The sequence below is a fragment of the Pseudopipra pipra genome, chromosome W (genome assembly GCF_036250125.1).
Source record: "Pseudopipra pipra isolate bDixPip1 chromosome W, bDixPip1.hap1, whole genome shotgun sequence".
Taxonomy (NCBI): domain Eukaryota; kingdom Metazoa; phylum Chordata; class Aves; order Passeriformes; family Pipridae; genus Pseudopipra; species Pseudopipra pipra.
The window spans coordinates 4637116-4661709 of record NC_087580.1 but is presented as its reverse complement, the minus strand read 5'-3'; the positions used below and the strand labels follow the sequence as shown (position 1 = coordinate 4661709).

At 58.8% G+C, this 24594-nt stretch overlaps 1 long non-coding RNA gene and 1 pseudogene across 1 annotated transcript; one reads left to right on the top strand and one right to left on the bottom strand.

Annotated features, from left to right (window-relative positions):
• Window positions 1-24594, bottom strand: part of LOC135404800 (class II histocompatibility antigen, B-L beta chain-like) — a 230248-nt pseudogene that overhangs the window by 122512 nt on the left and 83142 nt on the right.
• Window positions 2075-2803, top strand: LOC135404495 (uncharacterized). The gene is made up of 3 exons (XR_010425682.1): window positions 2075-2137; window positions 2236-2274; window positions 2651-2803. It is a non-coding gene; the product is annotated as an uncharacterized LOC135404495 (long non-coding RNA).

Sequence of the window (24594 nt, the reverse complement as noted above, 5' to 3'; positions counted from 1 at the left end):
GTGTAGGGCTGTTTCCCACTGTGGATGCGACGGTGGTTGTGGAGGGTGGAACTCTGCCTGAAGCTCTTCCCACACTCCCCACACATGTAGGGCCGTTCCCCAGTGTGGATGTGCTGGTGCCTCTGGAGGTTGGTTCTCTTGCTGAAGCTCTTCCCACATTCCAAACACCTGAAGGGCTTTTCCCTGCTGGGAGGCTGCTCAGGGACCACCAGCTCGCAGCTCCGCCTCAAGCTCCGGCCGCCTTCCCGGCACACGCTGGCTCTTTCCTCCTCACAGCCCCCTGGGCTGGCTTTGGAGCTCCTCCTGCGGGGGCATCTCCGGCCCTTTTCCTCCCCGCTGCCTTCCTGCATCGGGGAGCCCTTCAAAACGGCCTCTCCCACCAGGCTCTGCCGCCGGGATTTGTCCTCCGCGCTCTCCGGCCTCACCTCGGGGCCTGGGGCAGGAAGCAACAAGGACACGTAGGGGATTTGCCTCCGGCCCACAGGGAAGCCCAAGGACATCCCCCCAGCTCCGGCTCCGGCAGGACGGCAACAAAAGACCGACCCAAAGGGGCACTGACTTCCTCCTCACCTGCCTGGGGGGCCCGCGGCATCTTCGTCTTCCTCGCAGCCTCCTCCTCCATCCGCCCAAGCTTTGGGAAGCAGAAATCCTGATGGGGGGGGAAAAACAAGGTGTGAGCGCGTTGCCTTGGGGGTTCCTCCTGCCCAAGTCCAGCTCTAGGACTCACCGGGCAACTTGTGCCCATAAAAACCCACAAAACAACAACATTCAGCCCAAAATCCCCTCCCAGGAGTTCCCCCTCTCTGCTCTCTGGGGTTAGGGGGGTCCCCCCTGTCTGGCCTGATGGCACTTCTGCCTGCACTGGGGGTCCCCCTTCTCCGGGCTGCCGGGGGTCCCGCGGCTCCGGGGGGTTCCCACTCTCCGGGGTCCCCTTTAGTGTTGCCAGGGGGGTCCCAGGGCTCACTTCTCCCCACTCTGCCTCCCGGGGCCGGCCGGCCCTCCTCTCTCGCCTCCCACCCTCGCAAACCTCTTGGCGCTCTCGGCTCCCACCCCGCCTCAAGGCCCTCCCTCCTCTCCACACTCCAAGGCCTTCCCCCTCTCCGGGACCCCCGCTTAAGGGGCCCGGCGCTCCCTCTCTGCCCCCCCCCCTCCAGCATTCTGGGGGTCCCCCAGCTCCGGGATCGCCCCTCTCCGCTCTCCCCACTCCGCGACTACCAGGGTTCCCCCCCGGCTCTCACGGGGGGCCCCCAAACCGCTCTCGCCCCCCCGCCATTGCCGAGCCACCGCCAGGACCTTTTGGCTGCTCTTCTTTGTGCTCCCGCTCGGCTCCTCCCTCGGCTGGGCCGCCGCTTTTGGCGGGTTTCCTCCTCCGGGATCCGCCCCCTGCAGCCCTTCCCCCCCTGGCCCAGCCTCCTTGACCCCTTGGACCCCCCTTGAGCCCCCCTTGGGCCTTCCTTGGTCCCCTTTGCCCAATAAGTCTGATTATACAGATAAGCAATTGGTTTGAATCCACAAAACCCAAATGTAGAACCCAGCACCCTGGGCCATGAACAAAGTGCTGTTCCTTGGGCCCCCCCCGAGTCCAAACTAAAGGGAGAGGGGAAAAAAACCTGCTGGTGGGAGAGCTGTTGCAGTCTGGTCAAAAGTGGGGATTGCAGTCCAGTTGAGGGGGGTGGTCTCAGGCTGGTTGAGAGCGGTGAGCTGCAGTCCTCCTCTCGATCCCACAAGTGGTAAAAAGGTTCCGAAAATCCAGGTTTATATATTCTCCAGTTCAGGCAGGAATGCCCAGTCCTCCCCTCAGAGCAGGCAATTCCATAAAAGGATGCTTAGTTCTTCCCTCAGAGTGGGCAATTCCATAAAAGGCTATGAGGATGCTCATTCCATAAAAGGCTATGAGGATGCTCAGTCCATAAAAGGGTATGAGGGTGCTCAGGACATCCCCCCCACCTGGCAGGCCTCTCCTGACAACAGGTCCTGGGAAAATGGCATGGAAGGCCATAGAATACACAGTTTTGGGCTGCACCCATCCAGTGAGGAATCGGTCCCAGCTGTTCTAACTAGGACACTGTGTCCCTCACTGCTGCCATCATCATCATCATCGGTCTCGTGGGAGTCGGTGTCTGGAAGCTCCGATCCGGTAACTCCCGGGATGGGGGTAGGGAAGGGGCACGGATCCGCCCGGCAGCATTCCGGGGATCCTGTGCCACGGGTGCTGATCCCACTTTCTTTCCATAGGGAAGAGGGAGGGGAATGGATACGACCCCGCGCCCACCAGTGAGTCCCAGCAGCGTGTGTGGATCCAGATCCTCTGGGCAGGGATCCCAGGAGGGATGCTGGGATTCCAGAAGGGAATGGGGGCCTAATGGCTGGAGCGGGATTGGAAGGGGATTCCAGCTCAGGGCAGGATTCCAGAGTGGGCTCAGGTGGAATTGTGGACTGGGATCAGGGCTGGATTCTGGAGTGGGATTGGGGTGGGATGGATGGAGTGGGATTTGTGTGGGATGGATGGAGTGGGATTGGGGTGGGATGGACGGAGCAGGATCAGGAGGGATTCCAGAGCAGTTCCTACTTTCCCTGGGCTCCACAGCCAGCTCCATCCCCTGGGATGGGAACAGGGACAGGGTGACTCCTTTCCCCGCTCTCATCCCAGCAGGAATCACAGCCTGAGCAATCCTGGAGCTGGATCCGCCCCTTCCCTCTCCCTGTGAAAAGGCAGGAGCTGCTGGCAGAGCTCATCCCGCTGCTCCCACCCACCCCGGCCCCCCTGCGGCTCTTCCCGATGAATCAACTTCCTGCTTTTTCCCGTGCGGAACCCAGGACCACAATTATTCCGGAGGCTTTAATTTGGGTGTGAAAATCTGCTTTGGGCAATAAATCCTGGCTCCCTTCTCCGGCATCCGGCAGTTCCTCTGTGGGAACCAGGAATAGGAATGAGGACGGGGGGGCTGGGATGGGGACATTGGGGACAGGGATGGGGACACTGGGAGCAGGTTGGGGACAGCAGGAATGGGAATGGGAACTCCAGGAATGGGAATGGGGATATTGGGAGCAGGTTGGACAGCAGGAATGGGAACTGGGACACCAGGAATGGGAATGGGGACATGGGAGACCAGGATAGGGATAGTGGGGACAGGAACGGGGACACTGGGAGCAGGTTGGCACAGCAGGAAGTGGGAATGGGGACAGGGATGGGAACCCCAGGAATTGGAATGGGGAGAGGGATGGGAACCCCAGGAATGGGAATGGAGACAGGGATGGGAATGGGGAGAGGGATGGGAACCCCAGGAATGGGAATGGGGACAGGGTTGGGAACGTGTCGCTCCAGGAGTTGGTTCAATACAAAGGTTTGTCCCTGGCTTGAGGCCATGGGAAGCCCCTTCTTTGGGAATGTGTGGGAACCAGGTGTCAGAGGTTTGAAAAGAGGTGTTGGAATTGTTTCCCAGTGTCCCCCCCATTCCCATCTGTGTCTCCCGGGATGGGGTGGGTTGGAGCGGAGCCGCAGGCGCTGGGCAGGGGCAGTGGGGGGAGGGCGGCTCTCGGGGACACCGCGGTGGCCGCGGGGAGGGCGGGGGGTCCTTTGTTCGGGGGCTTTTGGGGTTTGTCCGGGACCGGACAGAGCGGGAGCTGGTTTTGGCCACCTTGTTCTCTTTTCCTGAGAGGAAGTTTTTTCCCCCCGGGACACCTCGTGGAGAACGACCGAGAGAGAGAGAGAGAGAGAGAGAGAGCCCGACCCATCTGGGAGCGAGGTGTTCTGCTTTGGGGACTGCCCCTGGGAAAAGGGACTCCTTCACTGCTGGCTGCGAGCACACGGGGCTGCGAGAGCTTTGAACTGCCGGGACAGTTTCTCCCCCCCACCTGGGGATTTGTGACTTCGCTTTGTTTCTTCTGAAAGTTTTTGGTTGCACCATTTGTTGTTTTTTCAGATTTGGTTAATAAAAAGCTGCTTCTTTTCCACACTTCCACCTGAAGTCTCTTAATTTCTAAGATCTAATCTTGTTAAACTAAGACCCAGTGCCCTCAGGGGGAGGAGGAGGAAAGGAGACCAAGAGGTACCATGGCCACTCAAACTGCAGAGGAACAACCTGTGCCGGTAGCAGTTGTCCCTCTACAGAAGAAATCCAAGACCAAATCAGCTCAATTAGTGAGGGATGGAGGGGAAGCAGAGCCCTCAGAACAGGAGCAAGAGGCAGGGCCAGAGATAATCACCCGATCCCCATCCCTGGCTGAGCTGTGAGAGATGTGAAAAGATTTCAGCCTCCAGTTGGGAGAGCCCCTGCTGACCTGGCTGCTCCAGTGCTGGGATATCATGGCCCACCATATGGAACTAGGTGGGAGTGCAGCCAGGCAACTGGGATCCCTGTCCTGGGATGTTGGGATTGACCAGGGGAGTGGGAAGAGGAAAGAGAAGGGATGAGAGCTGGGTACAGGCTTGGGAATTGCCAGGGGAGCTTTTGAAAGGAGCGTAGGGGTAAGGGATGTCTAAGAACAAGTCCCTCAGGAGAGGGAAGCAGAGAGGCTGAGTTTTGACCCCAGCACAAAGGTGTGCAGGGCAGAGCAGAGAATATGCCCACACAAGATTCTTGTGTGTCTGTCTTTGCAGTTCTGACAGGCACTTCTTGTCACAGCCTGTCCTCTCCATTCCAGAATAGGCCCTGGCAACCAAAGAACCAACACCCCACATCATAGTGCAGACCAACCCATGTGCTTTGGGCCCTTTTGTTGTCCTGTCCATTCTGGCCTCTCCTCTCCATTCTGGAATAGCCCCTGGCAACCAAAGAACCAACGCCCTACAACCCCAAAGTGAAGCCCCACCTTTGTGCCATGGGCCCTCTTGTGATGTCACAGCCTATCCCCTCCATTCCAGAATGGCTGCTGGAAACCAAAACACCAATGTCTCACAGCCCTCAGTGCAGCCCAACCCATGTGCCACGGGCCCCTTTGTGATGTCACAGCCTGTCCTCTCCATTCTGGAATAGCCCCTGGAAACCAAAGAACCAACACCTCACACCCCCACAGTGCAGCCCCACCTGTCTGCCACGGGACTCTTTGGGATGTCACGGCCTTTCCCCCAGGAAAGAAAGCCTGGAACCTTTGGGTTTCAGATGTAGTTGGGGGGCCACCCTGGGCACTCCATGGGGCAGCAAGAGCTTTCCGTCCTGCCCCCTTTATTCTGGCAGGAATCTTCAGCTGTGTTCAGTTTGGGCAGTCAGACTGGCAATTTCAGCGCAGGGCTCCTGCAAGTGAACGACAGCCCTTCCCTCCAGGAAAGAAACCCCTTACCCTTGGTCTCTTCTCCTGTTCCCTAAAACACAACCTGCAGGGGAGCTTTCTGGGATCTCTTCTCTTGGGAATTGGGAAGATAGACCCACTCCCATGTTTAACACCTCAGGCAAAACCACCCTTTGAACACCTTTCCCAACCCTCCCCAACCTTTCCCAAAGCCCAGATTTTACAGGTGTCCTGTAATTCTGGCCCAATCTCACCCAAGCCCACAAACCATGACAGAAACCTCTCAGCCTCACGCTGCGTCCTTCCCATTGCTGTGCCTTATGTGCAGGCAAAAGGCCTTAAAACCAAGGACCCAAAATTCATGGCCTGTTCTTTTTCCCAGAAAAGAAGGCGTGGTGAACTCTCCAGACCAGGGAATTGGAAGATCTCCCCAAAACTCCTTTGGTACACGCTGCAGGGCCAACGATTCCTCTGCTCTGCCCTGTCGGCGCTGCTTTGTCTCATCTGGGTCCCCAGAAACTGTCAGCGAAAGCCAGGGAATAAAATCTCTGAGCAGTTGGTTGGGTTCCAGAGGTGACCCTACTTCATTCAGCGCTGAAGGGACACAGGAATTGCTCTCTAACACTTGGACATTAGTTCTCAAAACTTTTAACTAATTCTGCATTTTAGCAAACAAAAGAATTCCTGTCCATTGGCTTACAAGTTTTCTACAGGAATTCTTCTTCTCTCTTCTATTGGGTCTTGATTTCTCACTTTGTATGATACTTAGTCCACAATTTTTGTCCTTTTCTTGTCTTTTCCCTAGATAGGGAGAGCCTCAGTAACTGTCTGTGTTAGTTTTGTCTTCATCTCTGGTTTCTCTAAGGGTCTTTGTGGTTTAGAAATTCTGCCTTCTTTGTGTCCAGGTCTCAAAAATAGATTTCTCTGCCAGGTCTCTGACCACTGAAATATGGCAGGCCTTAAACTTTTACTTTGTTTTTCTAACAAATGGCCATGGGCCAGAACTTGTCCATCATCCATTGTCTGTTGCCCCCATTCAATCTCCTGCCAGCAGTTTCTCCCCACTGCTGGGTGGGCTCCTTTGTCAAGCACTAGAACTTGTTGGGGAACAGGCCCAGTCCTGTTGCCTATTTTTCGTGGGGATGTGCAGGAGGGCATTGAGTCTTCCATGAGCAAATTGGCAGAGGACCCCAAGCTGGTTTGCAGTGTGGATGTGCTGGAGGGTAGGAAGGCTGTGCAGAGGGACCTGGACAGGCTGGACCTCTGGGCCGAGCCCGTGGGCATGAGGTTCAAGAGTGCCTTTGGGGCCTTTGGGGCCTCTGGCCACAAGAACCCCCTGCAGCTCCAGGCCGGGGGCAGAGGAGCTGCAAAGGGTCCCCGTGGGAGAGGCCCTGGGGGTGCTGGTGGACAGAGGCTGAACCTGAGCCAGCGGGTGCCTGGGTGGGCAAGAAGGCCAAGGGCAGGCTGGCCTGGATCAGAAAGAGTGTGGCAGCAGGAGCAGGGCAGTGATGCTTCTGCTGGACTGGGCACTGGTGAGGCCACAGCTGGAGTGCTGTGTCCAGCTCTGGGCCCCTCAATTCAGGGAGAATCTTGAGGGGCTGGAGTGGGTGGAGAGCAGGGCAATGGAGCTGGGCAAGGGTCTGCAGTGCATGTCCTGTGAGGAGCAGCTGAGGGAGCTGGGCTTCTCCAAGCTGGAGATGAGGAGGCTCGGGGCTGACCTTCTCCCTGTCCACAACTTCCTGACAGGAGGCTGGAGCCAGGTGGGGGTCAGCCCCTTCTCCGAGGCAACAGGCGACAGGACAAGAGGACAGGAGGACCTGCCTGTCAGGGGCTGTTTGTCAGGGACAGGAGCAGGACTTTTTGGAGAGAAACAGGGATTAGGTATTGAAATGGGCTGCCCAGGGAGGTGGTGGAGTCAGCGTCCCTGGAGGTGTTTAAGCAAAGACTGGCCATGGCACTGAGTGCCGTGCTCTGCTTGACGTGCTGGGGATGGGGCGTAGGTTGGACGCTGGTTGATCTCCCAAGTCTCTGCCAAGCTCAGGGACTCTGGGCTTCTGTGCCAGCCCAGCCTTTGGGGACAGCGTGCTGGTGGCTCAGAGGCTCCGTCCTTGCCTTGCCTTGCCCATCTCCTGGCTGCCAGGCAAGGGCCTTGTGACATCACAGCCTCTGTGGAACAGCGCTGTGGCTGAAAACTGTCAGTGCTGTGTCCCCGTGCCCAGAGCCTGGGCAGAAGTCGTCTGGCAGGGACGGGCAGAGACTGTGCAGAGGTGTCAGCTCGTCCCGCAGCAGCACGATGCCCAGCCAGGGCATCTCCTGGCTCCTCAGGCTCTCGGTGCTCCTGCTCTTGCCTGGCCCACTCGAGCCTTGCAGCCGTGGCACAGGTGCCATTGCTGAGAACCGGGGTTTTCCTTGGATGGCCCCTTGCCAGAAAAGGCAGGAGAGGCTGGAGAGAGGGGAAGGAGGGGGGTCAGGCCGCTGGGATGGTGCCGGCGGGCCGTGAGCCCGAAGCCAGCAAGGCCTTGGGCCCACACGGTGTCAGGGGAGGACTGAGAGCCCCCAGGGAGGAGGAAAGCTGGGCAGGCCCCAAGGCTGCTGGGCCTCTTCCTTGCCAGCCCTTTGGCCAAGGCCCCGAGGCAGAGGTGGGGCTCAGCCCCTGCCCAGCAATGGGGCACAGGCTGAGCCCCAGGGACACCAGAGCCAGGCGGCCTGAGCTCTTCTTCCTGCAGCGTCTGCCTGGGGCAGCCCAGCCAGGCCTGAGTCTCTGCAGGAGAGGCCAAGCCCAGCCAGAGAGGGCTCAGCCCTCTGAGGCTGCACTCACTGCAAAGGGAACAAAACATTGGCCCACAGGACATCCTGCCCCCAAATGGAGAATTGGAAAGGTCAAGAATAAAAAAGTCACCCCCTTCCATTCTTCAAGAAATCTTTAGACCATTTTCCTAAAAGCATCCAGGACTCAGGTCACCCAATTTTCTCTCTGACAAGGGTTTTCCATGGTTCCCCTCAATTCCCAGGTTCATGGGGGTCCCAGCACACTTTGGGATGCGTTGGATGCTGTGTTGGGGTGCAGATGTACCCCCAAAGCTCCCCCAGAACAGGGTGACACAAGGGGGGCACAGAGGGGTCCCCATTCCTGATCCATCCTGGAGCAACCACACTGGGGGCAACTGGGATCAGAGTGGGAGCAGCTGGGCCCCTGCTGGGCTCATACTGGGACCATCCTGGGAGTGACTGGGAGTATGTGAGAGGGACTGCAACCATACTGGGGGTGACTGGGATCCTACTGGATTCATACTGGAAGTGTTTGGAAGTTACTGGAATCATACTGGGGGTGATTGGACACATAGTGGGATCATACTGGGAGCAACTGGGATCATGGTTGGGGCACAAAGGACAGAGGGAGGGGAGGGGAACAGAGAGGGGAGGGAAAGAGAGGGGAGGGGGAATTTTAGAAAGGATAAAGAGGAAAGAAAGACAAAAGAAAAGAAGAAAAGTAAGAGAAAAAGCCGAGTTTAAACGTTCAGTAAATGTGTGAGTCACTGAGAGCTCCCAGGTCAAAGGCAGGTGAAGTGTTTGCAGGGGACAGGAGCCTGTTCAGGGCTCAGGAGCTGCTGCTGCCCAAAGGGAGGAAACGCCCCGAGGGCTCGGAGCAGAGTTTGTGCTTTGGGGCCTTTGCCAAGAACCCGTAGGAGGGAAAGCAGTTCCAGCCAGGGGGGCCCAGGGGCTCCCAGCACGGGCCCAGGGGCTCCCAGTCACCCCCAGGATGGGCCCAGTCACCCCCAGGATGGGCCCAGTCACCCCCAGGATGGGCCCAGTCACTTTTAGTCACGCCCAGTCTGATCCCAGCATGATCCCAGTCACTCCCAGTCTGATTCCATTCTCTCCTAGTAGGATCCAAGTTACCCCCTGCGAGGTCCCAGTTGCTCCCAGTCAGTCCCAGTATAATCCCAGTCACTCCTGGTGTCTCCTACTATATCCCAGTTGCCCCCAGTGTGGTCCCACTCACTCTTGGTTGTTTCCAGTAGCTTCCAGCATGATCCCAGTTTCTCACAGCCACTCCCAGTCACCCCCAGTGTGGTCCTAGTTACTCCCAGTATGATCCCAGTCCCAGTATGATCCCACTTGCTCCCAGTATATCCCAGTTGCGCCAACATGGTCCCAACTGCCCTCAGAATGCTCCCAGTCACTCCCAGTATGACCCCAGTCACCCTCACAGTGGGCCCAGGTGCCCGAGCATGGGCCAAGTTGCTCCCACTGTGGTCCCAGTATGATCCCACTTGTCCCTAGCATGGTCCCACTTGCTCCCAGTTCCTCCCAGTGTGATCCCAGTTGCTCCCAATTGCACCTAGCAGAGACCCAGTCGCTCCCAGTATGATCCTAGTATGATCCCTGTATGATCCCAGTACAATCACAGTTACCCCAGCATGGACCAAGCTGCTCCCAGTTGCCTCCAGCACAGATCCAGTCAATCCAAGTATGGTCCCAGTCTTCCCCTAGCATGGTCCCAGTCAATCCCAGTTGCCCCCTTGTACATCCAGTCACTCCCAGGTGCTCCCAGTCCAAGTCACTCCCGGTGTGGTCCCAGTCACCCCCAGGATTGTTGCAGACTCTCCCAGTATATCCCAGTTGCCCTCAGCTGCTCACAGTCATACCCAGTTAGTGCCACTTGCCCCAGGATGCTTCCAGTTCCCATCAGTAAAATCGCAGTCACTCCCAGTCTATGCCAGTTGCCTCCAGCATGCACCCTGTCACTCCCAGTTACTCCCAGTTCCACTATACTTCCAGCATGGCCCCACTGGCTCCAAGTTCCATTCTATGTAGTTTAGTCACTCCCAGTATGATCCTGGGCACTGACAGTCACTCTCAGGATGGTTCCAGTATGGTCCTGGTCACTCCCACTATGATCCCAGTCACTCCCAGTCACTCCCAATAGGATCCCAGTTGCCACCAAGGTTGTCCCAGTTGCTTCCAGTATGAACCCAGTTGCCCCCAGTGTGGTTCCAGTTGCTCCCATTCACCCATACTGTAGTTCCAGTCTCTCCCAGTATCATCCCTGTCACTCCCAGCCACTCCCAGTAGATCCCACTTGCCTCCAAAATGCTCCCAGTCACCCCCAGTATCATCTCACTCACTTTTAGTCATACCCAGTATCATCCCACTATGATCCCAGTCACTCCCAGTACAATACCAGTCTCTCCAAGTAGGATCCAAGTTACCCCCTGCATGGTCCCAGTTACTCCCAGTCACCCCACTAGAGTTCCACTCCCTCCCAGTCCCTCCCAGGACCATCCCAGTAGGATCCCAGTGACACCCCAGATGGTGGCACTCACACCCAGGATGAACCCAGACATGCCCTGGCACTCCCAGGATAAAGCCATTTGCCCCCAGCAGGCTCCCAGTTCCTCCCAGTCACTGACTATGGTTCCAGTTGCTCCCAGGATGATCCCTGGCACTCCCAGTCACTCCCACTATGATCCCAGTCAATCTCAGTATGATCCCAGTCAGTCCGGGTCTCTCCCAGTATATCCCAGTTGCTGCCACTGTGGTCCCACTCACTCCTGGTTGCTCCCAGTAGCTTCCAGCATAATCCCAGTTGCTCACAGCCACTCCCAGTCACTCCCAATGTGGTCCTAGTTCTCCCAGTATGATTCCAGTCACATCCCAGTATGATCCCACTTGCTCCCAGTAAATCCCAGTTGTGCTAACATGGTCCCAACTGCCCTCAGAATGCTCCCAGTCACTCCCTGTATGATCCCAGTCACCCTCACAGTCTGCCCAATGGCTCCCAAGATGATCCCATTGCCCCCAGCATGGACCAAGCTGCTCCCACTGTGTGATCCCAGTATTTACCCCAGTTATCCCCAGTGTGGTCACAGTTGCTCCCAGTTGCCTCCAGCACAGATCCAGTCAAACCACGTACGACGCCAGTTGCCCCCCATAGAGTCCAATTCACTCCCAGTGTGGTCCCAGGTGCTCCCACTATTGCTGCAGACACTCCCAGTAGATCCCAGTTGCCCTCAGCATGCTCACAGTCACACCCAGTTACTTCCACTTGCCCCAGGATGCTTCCAGTTTCCATCAGTAGGATTCCAGTCACTCCCAGTCTATGCCAGTTGCCTCCAGCACGTACCCTGTCACTCCCAGTAACACCCACTTTCTTCCAGGTTGATCCCAGTTTCTCCAAGTGTGTCCCCAGTTGCCTTCCAGCATGGCCCCACTGGTTCCCAGTTCCCCTCTACGTAGTTCCACTCACTCCCAGTATGATCCCAGTCACTTACAGTCATTCCCAGGATGGTTCCTGTATGGTCCTGGTCACTCCCACTAGGATCCCAGTCACTCCCAGTCACTCCCAATTGGATACCAGTTGCCCCCAAGGTGGTCCCAGTTGCTCCCAGTGCCCCCCACGATGGTTCCTTTCCCTCTCAGGGACTCCCAGTCTGAGTCCAGTATGGCCCCAGGCACTTTCAGTCACTGCCTGGACGATGCCATTTGCCCCTGCATGGTCCCAGTTGCTCCCAGTCTGATCCCACTATGAGTCCAGACACTCCTAGTATGACCCCAGGAACTTGAAGTATGAATCCAGTTTGATCCCAGTCATCCCCAGTATGGTTGCAGTCCCTCTCACATACTCCCAGGAGTATTGCAGTCATTCCCAGGATGATCCCAGTCAGTCCCAGTGTGATCCCAGTATGAGCCCAGCAGGGGCCTGGTTGCTCCCACTCTGATCCCAGTTGCCCCCAGCATGGTTCCAGTTGCTACCATGGACCACTTCTCTGGTTCCAGTAACTCCCAGTATGATCCCAGCCTCTCCCAGTACAATACCACTCTATCCTAGGAGAATCTGAGTTACCCCTGCATGGTCCCAGTTGCTCCCAGTCACCCCACTACAGTTCCAGTCCCTCCCAGTATGATCCCTGTCACTGCCAGTCTCTCCCAGTCGACCTCAGCATGCTCCCAGTCACACCAATTATGCTCCCAGTCAGTTCCAGTGTGGTCCTAGTCTCTCCCAGTATGATCCCAGTTGCCCCCAGCGTGGTTGCTCCAGGATGGATCAGGAATGGGGACGACCCGGAGTTCCCCCCGTGTCACCCCGTTCTGGGGGGGCTCTGGGGGGGCACCTGCACCCCAACACGGCACCCAGCACTCCCAAAAAGGGGCCGGGACCCCCCGACACCGCCCCACAGACCCACAAGGAACCCCCAACCCGCCCAGACCCCACCCAGAGCCCCCCAAAGCCCAAATGTGGGGAGACCATTCTGGGCACTGGGGGTGCCGGGAGCCCCCCCGGCTGCGGGGGCAACTCCTCCGTGTGCCGGCAGAGCCGCAGCGCCCAGCGCTCCCCACCTCGAGCCCACCGGCGCCCCCCCCTCGCCCCCAGCGCCCCCCGGGACGGCAATTTGGGCAGGGGGGAGGGGGGAGCGCCCAGGCCGGGCCCCCCCGCGCTGTCCCGGCCGTGGCGGCTGCGGCGGGGGCCGAGTGCGGGCGGGAGCGGCCAAGAGCCCAGCGCTGCCCCATCCCGACCTGCCCCAGCTCCAGCCCCGCTCCTGCCGCGGGAGGCCATGGCTTTGGGGGCAAGGGGGGCCCAAGGGGGGGACAAGGGGGGGGTAGAGGGGGGGCCCGAGGGGGGCCCGAGGGGGGCCCAAGGGGGGCAAGGGGGCTGGGCCAGTGGGGGAAGGGCTGCAGGGGGCGGATCCCGGAGGAGGAAACCCGCCAAAAGCGGCGGCCCAGCCGAGGGAGGAGCCGAGCGGGAGCACAAAGAAGAGCAGCCAAAAGGTCCTGGCGGTCGCTCGGCAATGGTGGGGGGGGCGAGAGCGGTTTGGGGGCCCCCCGTGAGAGCCGGGGGGGAACCCCGGTAGCCGCGGAGTGGGGAGAGCGGAGAGGGGCGATCCCGGAGCTGGGGGACCCCTGGAATGCTGGAGAGGGGGGAGCAGAGAGGGAGCGCCGGGCCCCTTAAGCGGGGGTCCCGGAGAGGGGGAAGGCCTTGGAGCGTGGAGAGGAGGGGGGGCCTTGAGGCGGGGTGGGAGCCGAGAGCGCCAAGAGGTTTGCGAGGGTGGGAGGCGAGAGAGGAGGGCCGGCCGGCCCCGGGAGGCAGAGTGGGGAGAAGTGAGCCCTGGGACCCCCCTGGCAACACTAAAGGGGACCCCGGCGAGTGGGAACCCCCCGGAGCCGCGGGACCCCCGGCAGCCCGGAGAAGGGGGAACCCCAATGCAGGCAGAAGTGCCATCAGGCCAGACAGGGGGGACCCCCCTAACCCCAGAGAGCAGAGAGGGGGAACTCCTGGGAGGGGATTTTGGGCTGAATGTTTGTGGTTTTGGGGTTTTTATGGGCACAGGATGCCTGGTGAGTTCTAGGGCTGGACTTGGGCAGGAGAAACACCCAAGGCAATGTGCTCACCCCTTGTTTCCCCCCCCCCCATCAGGATTTCTGCTTCCCAAAGCTTGGGCGGATGGAGGAGGAGGCTGCAAGGAAGAGGAAGATGCCGCGGGCCCCCCAGGCAGGTGAGGAGGAAGTCACTGCCCCTTTGGGTCGGTCTTTTGTCTTTTGTGGCCGTCCTGCCGGGGCCGGAGTTGGGGGGATGTCCTTGGGCTTCCCTGTGGGCCAGAGGCAAATCCCCTGCCTGTCCTTGTTGCTTCCTGCCCCAGGCCCCAAGGTGAGGCCGGAGAGCGTGGAGGACAAATCCCGGCGGCAGAGCCTGGTGGGAGAGGCCGTTTTGAAGGGCTCCCAGGCGCAGGAACGCAGCGGGGAGGAAAAGGGCCGGAGATGCCCCCGCAGGAGGGGCTGCAAAGCCAGCCCAGGGGGCTGTGAGGAGGAAAGAGCCAGCGTGTGCCGGGAAGGCGGCCGGAGCTTGAGGCGGAGCTGCGAGCTGGTGGTCCCTGAGCAGCCTCCCAGCAGAGAGGAGCACTTCAGGTGCTTAGAATGTGGGAAGAGCTTCAGCAAGAGCACCAACCTCCTGAGGCACCAGCACATCCACAGTGGGGAACGGCCCTACACGTGTAGGGAATGTGGGAAGAGCTTCAGTGAGAGCGCCCACCTGCTCCGACACCAGGTGATCCACAGTGGGGAAAAGCCCTACACGTGTGGGAAATGTGGGAACAGCTTCAGCCAGAAGTCCTGCCTGATCCGCCACCAGATCCTCCACACTGGAGAACAACCTTACACCTGTGGGGAATGTGGGAAGAGCTTCAACCGGAGATTCAACCTCCGCACTCATCTGGGCCTGCACTCCAGGGAACGGCCCTACAAGTGCTTGGAATGTGGGAAGAGCTTCAGCCAGAGCTCTGATCTGATCCACCACCAGAAGATCCACAGTGGGGAACGGCCCTACAAGTGCCCGGAATGTGGAAAGAGGTTTAGAACCAGCTCCCATCTCCTCATGCATGAGCAGATACACACGGGGGAGAGGCCCTTCCGCTGCAGCGACTGCGGGAAGGGCTTCAAACGCAACTCCCACCTCGTCATCCACCGTCGCATCCACACCGGGGAGAAGCCCTACAAGTGTGACGAGTGTGAGAGGAGCTTCACCAACAGCTCTGCCTTGACCTACCACCAACGGACCCACCAGTAATGGAAGCCCCGAGTGCCCCGACTGCGGGAAGAGCTTCGGCCGCTGCTCCAACTCCATCAGCCATGGGAGGACCTGCATTGGATGATCCACAGGGACCCCCGTTGGGCACAGACCTGGTGACCAACATTCCTGGTGATCCATGTTGGGCAGTGTATTGGGGCCTTGGGCATAATGTATTTAAGGAGGAAAAAAACCTTGTGCAGATGGAATTGGGTGCAGAGAGGAGCAGATTGGGAATAGGGGAGAGGAACAGCTCTGCAGACCCCCAGGGCAATGCAGGAGGAGGGGCAGGAGGTGCCCCAGGCCTAGAGCTGAGATTCCCCTGCAGCCCAAGGAGGAGCCCACGGCGGAGCAGGAGATACCCACAAAGAAGGATGTGAGCCCGTGGGCAGCCCGTGCTGGAGCAGAATCCCTGCAGCTGCTGCGGCCCCAGAGAGCTCCAAGGGTCTCATCAGCACTGCTGGTTGTGGGGCCACTCAGAGGGGCTTTAGGCACAGGAATTGTCCTTCCTGGCCCCAATGGAAGTCTGTGACTTTCTCTGAAATTTGGAGAACAAAAATAGGATTCCACTTGGGTTGTTCTTCAGGTTGTTCATTAAAAAAGCAGGAGCTCATTGTCTCAAGGACTTGCGCAGGTCCGAGGGGTTTTCAGTCCCAGCCCCCCAGGTCACCCCCCAAGGTGCTGGACGGCCCTTCAGACCCACCTGAGCCCACCTCCCATGTGCCCACCCTGTGCAGGGCAGCTCGGGGAGCCCCCGGGACAGGGGATGGTGCCTCTGGACCTGCCTCCCGAGGGGCTTTTGCCACCCCTGGGGGGCACAGAGGGGACAGGGGCACCCTCAGCTCCTCCTGCCACGAGCTGAGCTGGGACAACAGCCTGAGCTCCCGGGGTCTGGGCAGGTCCTGCTCCCTCATGGGGCTTTGCCTGGATGCTCCTGTGCTCCTCAAATAAAAACACAAAAAGCTCATAATCCCCCAAGGGCCCAGCAGTCACAGCTCTCCTCAGCAAAGCAAAACCGGTTCCATAGGAGTGATTTGTGGAATATTTATAAGGAAAAAAAGTCAAAAAAACAGACCAAGGATCAACTGACAGAGACGAAAATACCTGTGGAAGCTGCTGTTGAGTCACTGGCAACTGCAAAGTGTTTCTATACTTACTAAAACTATATAACCCCCCTCCAGCAGGTGTTGTTGGCATAAAATTATTACCAGGCTGGTACTTGCCCAGGTGAGAACCCTCTGTCTGTGTCTGCAAAGGGAAGACCCCAAAGGATGATTTTCTTCCTTTCCCAATGCTTGAATTTTTATAAGGTTTAATTGATGCCACGTTTTGTTCCTGTCCCCGAGCCCCAAATTCCTCCTGGTGGGGCAGCCCCGCCGAGCTTTGCAGCCGGGAAACCCGATCTGGGGGTTTGCTCCCTGTTCCTCAGGTGCTTGAACACAGCAGAGGGGCAGCAGGACCCCTCCAGCCCCACCCCAAGAGCCCGTGGGGGCAACTCCCCGGGCAGCCCGAGGGACAGCGCCAGGGCGGCCGTCAGGGCCCCGAGGGGACAGCGGGGACAGCGGGGGGGCTGCGGCGAGGCCCCCCCACAGCTCTGGAATGGCAGATCCAGAATGGGGGTGGGGAAGGGGTGCGGAAAAAAGGGGGGGCTCGAGAGCACCCGTCACCCCCCACCCCCAGAGCCCGAGGCAGGGTGTCCTGGGGCAAAGCCCCTGGTGAGACCCCCCAAAGCCCTGCAACCCCCCTGCACAGGGGGATGCAGGGACTGGGAAAGGGATTGCAGGGGTTGTGGAGCTGGATATGGGGGTGCAGGGGGGTTCTGGAGCTGGGGAAGGAGATGCAGGGGGGTCTCAGTGCCCAGGAATGGGGATTCAAGGGGAGCCCGGGGTCAAGGGAAAGGGGGGCTCCCAAAGCCCCTGCCAGGGGGGAGCGGGAGCTGGGGCAGGGGCTCCGTGGGGAGAGAAAAGGGGGGGACAGCGGGATGGGGGTCCTGGGGGGGCACACACGCTCCGGGGGGGACACACGACCCCTGGGGACCCCCCTCAGCTCCTCCCGTGGGCGGTGGCCGAGCCCCAGCCCAGCGAGACGAAGCCAAAGACGGAGCCCCGACCCCCGTCAGCATCTTGGGGGGGCGGCTTTTGGGGCAGCTCTGGGGGGGCGGGGGGGGGCAGGACCCGGGAAACGGCGGCGGCTGCTGGGAAGGGACCGGGATGGACTGGGATGGACTGGGACACTGGGATACACCGGGACCAGGACTGGGACCCCTCGGGACCAGAACTGGGGCAACAGGGATCATACTGGGAGCAACTGGGACTGTCACCAAACGGGAATAAAACTCTCTGTCACTGCAATGTCAGGATTAGAAAGCGGTTTTATTTTTTTCGGCACTGGGTGCGGGGGTGGGGGGTGGGGGGGTCTCCTCCCATCACCCCCCCACTGGGCTGTCTCACACCCTGGTTTCTGTGGATGTAACTCATACATGTGCATTACACTTCCTCAAACTCATGCATATATATTAAACACTCCCACAGATTCTCTCACACATTTGAATCAGTTTCCAGAACTCATTTACATCAGAGTAGGGGTCTCTTGAGGGTCTCTGGTGGCCCTTTGGGGAACATCCCTTCTCCAAATTATCCTTCTTTGGTCACAGGCCTGAAAAACCAGTTTCTTCTTCTGGAATGCTTCCCAGCTCTGGGGGCTGGCCAAGATACTCCTTCTTATCAGTGGTGCTTTTCCCGGCATCAGACCTGGCCCCGGGGGGGATCGGGGGTCGTTCCCAACCGGCTCCGCTCCGCCCTCGGGCCCCGCTGGGGCCGCCCCGCAGTTCCCACCCGGCTCCGCCGCACGGCCCGGGCCCCGCGTGTCCCGCTGCCGCCTGCCCGGCCCCGCCGAGCCCAGAAACGCCGCCAAATCGCTCAGAGGGACCAAAAACCCTTCCCGTGGGCAGCGAGGGGCGCGGGGGGTCCCTGTGAAGGCCCTTCCCCTCAGTCACTGCTGGGCACCCGCCGCCCCCGCCCCGAGCCGGGGCCCTTCCCAGCGCTCCCAGTGTGCCCAGCCAGCCCCGAGCGCCCCAGGGAGGGCTTCAGCTGGGCACGGCACACAAGGGCTGCTGGGGGGTCCCACCTCACTGCGGGGCCCTTGGTTCTTCCCGGGCTGGGCAAACCCGGCGGCTGGAGTTTTGTGCCAGAACTCTGTCCCCTCCTGCGCTCGGCCCACGGGATTCGGGGCCGTTTTCCCTTTTTGGGGCAAATAAATCCGAGGTGTTGAGCACTGACAGGACGCAGCAGCCCTGCAGCCTGCGGGCTGGCCTGTGCCTGGCAGAGGAACAAAGCAGCTCAGGGGCAAATGACTCAGTGGTTAATTAGCCTAATAAATTCCTCCTAATTAGGGGGCAGAGAAGTGAGGCCCCAGGGCTTCCTGCCCCCCACATGGCTGGGAAAGGCTGGCCAGGAGCTCCACAACACTGTATTTGTGTCTATTTTCAGATAGATCTGGCATTTCATTGATCAATTCTCGACATTTTATGCCTGTTTAATGATATTTTATTGATTCTCTTCAAGATCAGGATCAACATCTGGATCCTTACAGACATGGTGCTTTCCAAGGAGAGCAGGACAGAGGCAGAGCCAGGAGAACATGTGCCCAAGGCTCTGTGGGAAGCTGAGAGCAGGGAATAACATTCCCAAGCAGCTGCATCTCTGCCCGGAAGGAAGGACTGTCTGCAGGTTCAGACACTTCTGAGTTTGACCCTTCAGACCATAGTGACCCTTTCAGAGAAAACGCTGAGGACAAGTGTGTTTGAAGAGCTCAAGCTGACTGAGAAGGCCTGCAAAGCATCCTGGAGAGCTGATTTCCAAGATCTCCGTGGGCATTTGGCACCTTGATAAACTTCTCTTCTTCCCTCAGGGCCCAGGGAACACCAGACAAGGTCACACAAGGGTTTCCCTTGGAGTCCCCTGGGCTTGGCTGGTGGAATCTTCTTGGGGGAGGGCAGGGATGAGATGAAGGCAGTTGGGTGAGACTTTGGAATGGAAGATTGTGCCTGTTTGGGTTTTTCTGCCTTGAAAAAAAGCTCACCATGAGCTGTAGAAGGCCCTGTGCTGGATAGATTCAGATACTTGAATAAAGTTTTCAGTTTAAGATCATTGTTTTTTAGGAGCTCCTGATACCTCCAAAAGCCCCAACAATTTCCTTTCCTATGTGGATATAATTACTTGGCAGGATTCTGTTGTGGAGTCTAATGCTCTGTACTAAGACATTTCTGGACTAGTATTCCAAGGAGCATCCCAAGCATTGTATCCTGCTCCCTTCTCTAATGTATCTATATATAAAATTCAGTAATTTCCCTTTTACAGCCTGTTTATTTACCTAAATGAGTTCATTTGACTTCCATATATTAAGGGCTGGCTTTATTTCCTGGTCTATTTTTCCTGATGAAATAAATAAACCAACAGTTCTGCTGGAGTCCAAGTTCTTAAATCACTGGAGTTTTCATTGCATGTATTGTGTAACAGGTTGAAAACTTCCTTAGCTGGCAGCTGGAACAAAACTCCATCCAGCTCCCAGAGCTTGCAAACCTCCTTCTTAAACAGCAGGAAGAGCCCCAGTAGATGCCCAAGTGCTGCAGAATGGCAGGAAATGCAGGCAGTGCAATGGTTGCAGTGTGTGAATCTCTGCAGTTCAGCAGAGGCTCCTCATCCCTCTGGAGCAGGGAGGTCACTGCTGGGAAGTTGTGCTGTGCAGAAGCCTTGAGCTCCTGTGGCAGGACGAGCACAGGGCAGTGCCACGGCCTTTGTGGGGAAGATCCTGCCGGGCCTGCCAAGTGCTGCTGCTCTTTGGAAAGCGGGAGAGTTGTGGGTCCTTGCGAGGAGGAGAATGAAGATGTTCAGCAGCAGAAAGCAGAGCAGAGCAGTGCCCTCCTTTTGTCCGGGACTGCCAAGGGGGCACTGAACCTGGCGAGCCCTGAGCCAGGAGCAGCAGGAGGGCAGTGTAAACCCGACAGCCCTGGAACAGCACGAGAGGCTGCAGAGCTGGAGAAGGAATTCTGCGGGAATACTCAAGTCCGGAATGCTGCTGGAAGCGTCCCTTTGGCCCCTAGAATTGCCCTGGGAGTTTGCTGCCAGGCTTTGCTGCTCTCCTGCTGCAGTGAGTCAATGGGAGCTGCCGGGTGCTGTGGGCTGGCGATGCCGTGGGGAGCAGCTGCCCGGCCGTGGTGCCCCTTGCCGTGGGTGCCGTGCGGGCTGACGGTGCCGGCGGGTTCCGTGGCAGCGCCGGAGCCCGGCGGGATCCGCAGCGCGTCCCGCCCGGCGCTGCAGGACCGGCAACGGCAGCGAGGGCTGCCAGGCCTTGGGAAAGCTGCGACCTGCAGGAGCTGTCAGGGCTCCAAGGCACAGCCCGGGGGGCCAGCAGAGACACAGAGTTCCTGCTGTGCCCATTCCCGTTCCTGCCGTGCCCGTTCCCATTGCTGGTGATGCCTAGCCTGCTCCCAGTGTCCCCGTTCCTGTCCCCAGTGTCCCCATCCTGGTCCCCCACATTCCCATTCCCGCTCCAGGTGTTCCCATTACCAGGTCTTGGTAATGCCCCACCTGTTCCCCATGACCCCATCCTGGTCCCCCATGTCCCCATTCCCATTCCTGGTGTTGCCATTCCCAACCCCTGATGTCCCCATTCCCAGTTCCTGTTGTCCCCAACCTTTTGCTGGCTTTCCCATCCTGTTCCTGGTGTCCTCATCCCTTTCCCCATTGTCTCCTGGTGTTCCCATTCCCTGTTCCTGGTGTCCCCAGCCTGCTCTTGGTATCCCCATTCCCAGCTTCTGGTGACTCCAACTTGTTCCCAGTGTCCCCAACCTGGTCCCCCAAGTCCCCATTCCCATTCCTGCTGTCCCCAACCTGCTCCCAGTGTCCCCCATTCCTGTCCCCCTTGTTCCCATCCTGGTCTTCCACATCCCTATTCCCATTCCCAGTGTTCCCATCCCAGTCCTGACATCCCCATTCCTATTCCTGGTGTCCCCAGCCTGTTCCCAGTGACCCCATCCAAGCCCCCCTGTCCCCATTCCTGGTTCCCACAGAGGAACTGCTGGAGGCTGGAGGAGGGAGCCGGGATTTATTGCCCAAAGCAGGAGATTTTCACACCCAAATTAAAGCCTCAGGAATAATTGTGGTCCTGGGTTTCACACGGGAAAAAGCAGGAAGTTGATCCATCGGGAAGAACCGCAGGGGGGCCGGGGTGGGTGGGAGCAGCGGGATGAGCTCTGCCAGCAGCTCCTGCCTTTCCGCAGGGAGAGGGAAGGGGCAGATCCAGCTCCGGGATCATTCAGGCTGTGATTCCTGCTGGGATGAGAGCGGGGAAAGGAGTCACCATGTCCCTGTTCCCATCCCAGGGGATGGAGCCGGCTGTGGAGCCCAGGGAGAGTAGGAACTGCTCTGGATTCCCTCCTGATCCTGCTCCATCCATCCCACCCCAATCCCACGCCAATCCCACTCCAGAATCCAGCCCTGATCCCAGTCCACAATTCCACCTGATCCCACTCTGGAATCCTGTCCTAGTTAGAACAGCTGGGACCGATTCCTCACTGGATGGGTGTAGCCCAAAACTGTGTATTCTATGGCCCTCCACGCCATTTTCCCAGGAACTGTTGTTGGGGGGGGGGGGAGGCCCATGAGGTGGGGAGGGGTGTTCCTGTCCTCATATCCTTTTATGGAATTCCTCTCTCTGAGTATCCTCATACCCTTTTATGGAATTCCCCTCTCTGAGTATCCTCATACCCTTTTATGGAATTCCCCGCTCTGAGGGAACGAACTAAGCATCCTTTTATGGAATTCCCCACTCTGAGGGGAGGACTGGGCATTCCTGCCTGAACTGGAGAATATATAAACCTGGAGTTTCAGAACCTTTCCACCACTCGTGGGATCCAGAGGAGGACTGCAGCTCACCGCTCTCAACCAGCCTGAGATCACCACCCTCAACTGGACTGCAACCACCACTTTTGACCAGACTGCAACAGCTCTCCCACCAGCAGGTATTTTTCCCCTCTCCCTTTACTTTGGACTCGGGGGGGGGGGGCCAAGGAACAGCACTTTGTTCATGGCCCAGGGTGCTGGGTTCTACATTTGGGTTTTGTGGATTAAACCCAATTGCTTGTCTGTATAATCAGACTTATTGGGCAAGGGGGGGCCAAGGGGGGCCCAAGGGGGCTGGGGCAGGGGGGGAAGGGCTGCAGGGGTCGGATCCCAGAGGAGGAATTTCGCCAAAAGCGGCGGCCCAGCCGAGGGAGGAGCCGAGCGGGAGCACAAAGAAGAGCAGCCAAAAGGTCCTGGCGGTCGCTCGGCAATGGCGGGGGGGGCGAGAGCTGTTTGGGGGCCCCCCGTGAGAGCCGGGGGGGAACCCCGGTAGCTGCGGAGTGGGGAGAGCGGAGAGGGGCGATCCTGGAGCTGGGGGACCCCCGGAATGCTGGAGGGGAGGGAGCAGAGAGGGAACTCTGGGCCCCTTAACCAGGGGTCCCAGAGAGGGGGAAGGCCTTGGAGTGTGGAGAGGAGGGGGGGCCTTGAGGCGGGGTGGGAGCCAAGAGCGCCAAGAGGTTTGCGAGGGTGGGAGGCGAGAGAGGAGGGCCGGCCGGCCCCGGGAGGCAGAGTGGGGAGAAGTGAGCCCTGGGACCCCCCTGGCAACACTAAAGGGGACCCCGGTGAGTGGGAACCCCCCGGAGCTGCTGGACCCCCGGCAGCCCAGAGAAGGGGGACCCCAATGCAGGCAGAAGTGCCATCAGGCCAGACAGGGGGGACACCCCTAACCCCAGAGAGCAGAGAGGGGGAACTCCTGGGAGGGGTTTTTGGGCTGAATGTTGGTGTTTTGGAGGTTATTGTGGACACAAGATGCCTACAGCTGGACTTGGGCAGGAGGAACCCCCAAGGCAATGCGCTCACCCCTTGTTTTCCCCCCCCATCAGGATTTCTGCTTCCCAAAGCTTGGGCGGATGGAGGAGGAGGCTGCGAGGAAGAGGAAGATGCCACGGGCCCCCCAGGCAGGTGAGGAGGAAGTCAGTGCCCCTTTGGGTGGGTCTTTTGTCTTTTGTGGCCGTCCTGCCGGGGCCGGAGTTGGGGGGATGTCCCTGGGCTTCCCTGTGGACCGGAGGCAAATCCCCTGCGTGTCCTTGTTGCTTCCTGCCCCAGGCCCCGAGGTGAGGCCGGAGAGCGCGGAGGACAAATCCCGGCAGCAGAGCCTGGTGGGAGAGGCCGTTTTGAAGGGCTCCCTGGCGCAGGAAGGCAGCGGGGAGGAAAAGGGCCAGAGATGCCCCCGCAGGAGGGGCTGCAAAGCCAGCCCAGGGGACTGTGAGGAGGAAAGAGCCAGCGTGTGCCGGGAAGGCGGCCGGAGCTTGAGGCAGAGCTGCGAGCTGGTGGTCCCTGAGCAGCCTCCCAGCAGGGAAAAACCCTTCAGCTGTTTGGAATGTGGGAAGAGCTTCAGCAGGAGTACCCACCTCCTGAGGCACCAGCACATCCACAGTGGGGAACGGCCCTACACGTGTAGGGAATGTGGGAAAAGCTTCAGGCAGAGCTCCACCCTCCGCAACCACCGTCGCATCCACAGTGGGGAACAACCCTACACGTGTGGGGAGTGTGGGAAGAGCTTCAAACGGAGCTCCCACCTGCTCCAACACCAGATGATCCATAGTGGGAAAAGGCCCTACATATGTGGGGAGTGTGGGACGAGCTTCAAACGGAGCTCCCACCTGCTCCGACACCAGATGATCCACAGTGGGGAAAGGTCCTACACGTGTGCGGAGTGTGGGAAGAGCTTCACTCAGAGGTCCAACCTGCTCCGACACCGGATGATCCACAGTGGGGAAGGCCCTACACGTGTGCGGAGTGTGGGAAGGGCTTCAGGGACAGCTCCAGCCTTTGCAAACACCGTTGCATCCACACCAGGGAATGGCCCTACAAGTGCTTGGAATGTGGGAAGAGCTTCAGCACAAGCACCAAGCTGCTCAGCCACCAGCACATTCACAGTGGGGAACAGCCCTACACGTGTAGGGAATGTGGGACAGCTCCACCCTCTACACCCACCGTCGCCTCCACATCAGGGAGAGGCCCTTCCACTGTGGGGAGTGTGGGAAGAGCTTCACGCAGAGCTCTTCCTTGACCTCCCACCAACGGACCCACCGGTAAGAGAAGCCCCGAGTGCCCCGACTGCGGGAAGAGCATCACATGGACAGCGATGACATCACAGAGACAGCGGTGACATCACAGGGACATTGGTGACATCACGGAGAAAGCGGTGACATCACAGGGACAGTGGTGACATCACGGGGACAGTGGTGACATCACCAGGGTTTAATTTTGGTGTGAAAATCTCCTGCTTTGGGCAATAAATTCTGGCTCCTCGTCCGGCATCTGGCAGTTCCTCCCTGGGGACCAGGAATGGGAATGGGGACGGGGGAATGGGAATGGGGACAGGGGAAATGGGAATGCGAACACCTGGAATGGGAATGGGGACACCTGGAACAGGAGTGGAGACACCTGGAATGGAAATGGGAACACCAAGAACTGGGAATGGGGAAAACAGAAGTGGGATGGGAACACCAGGAATGGGAGGAGGGACAATAAGAATGGGAATGGGGACACCTAAAATGGGATGGAACACCTGGAAAGGGAATTGGAACACGTGGAATGGGAATGGGAACTCCTGGAATGGGATGGGAACAACTGGAATGGGATGGGAACACTTGGAACAGGAATGCAAACCCGTGGAATGGGAATGGGAACACCCGGGCCCGGGCTGTGTCCCTGGTGAAACAGGAGGCCAGGCCC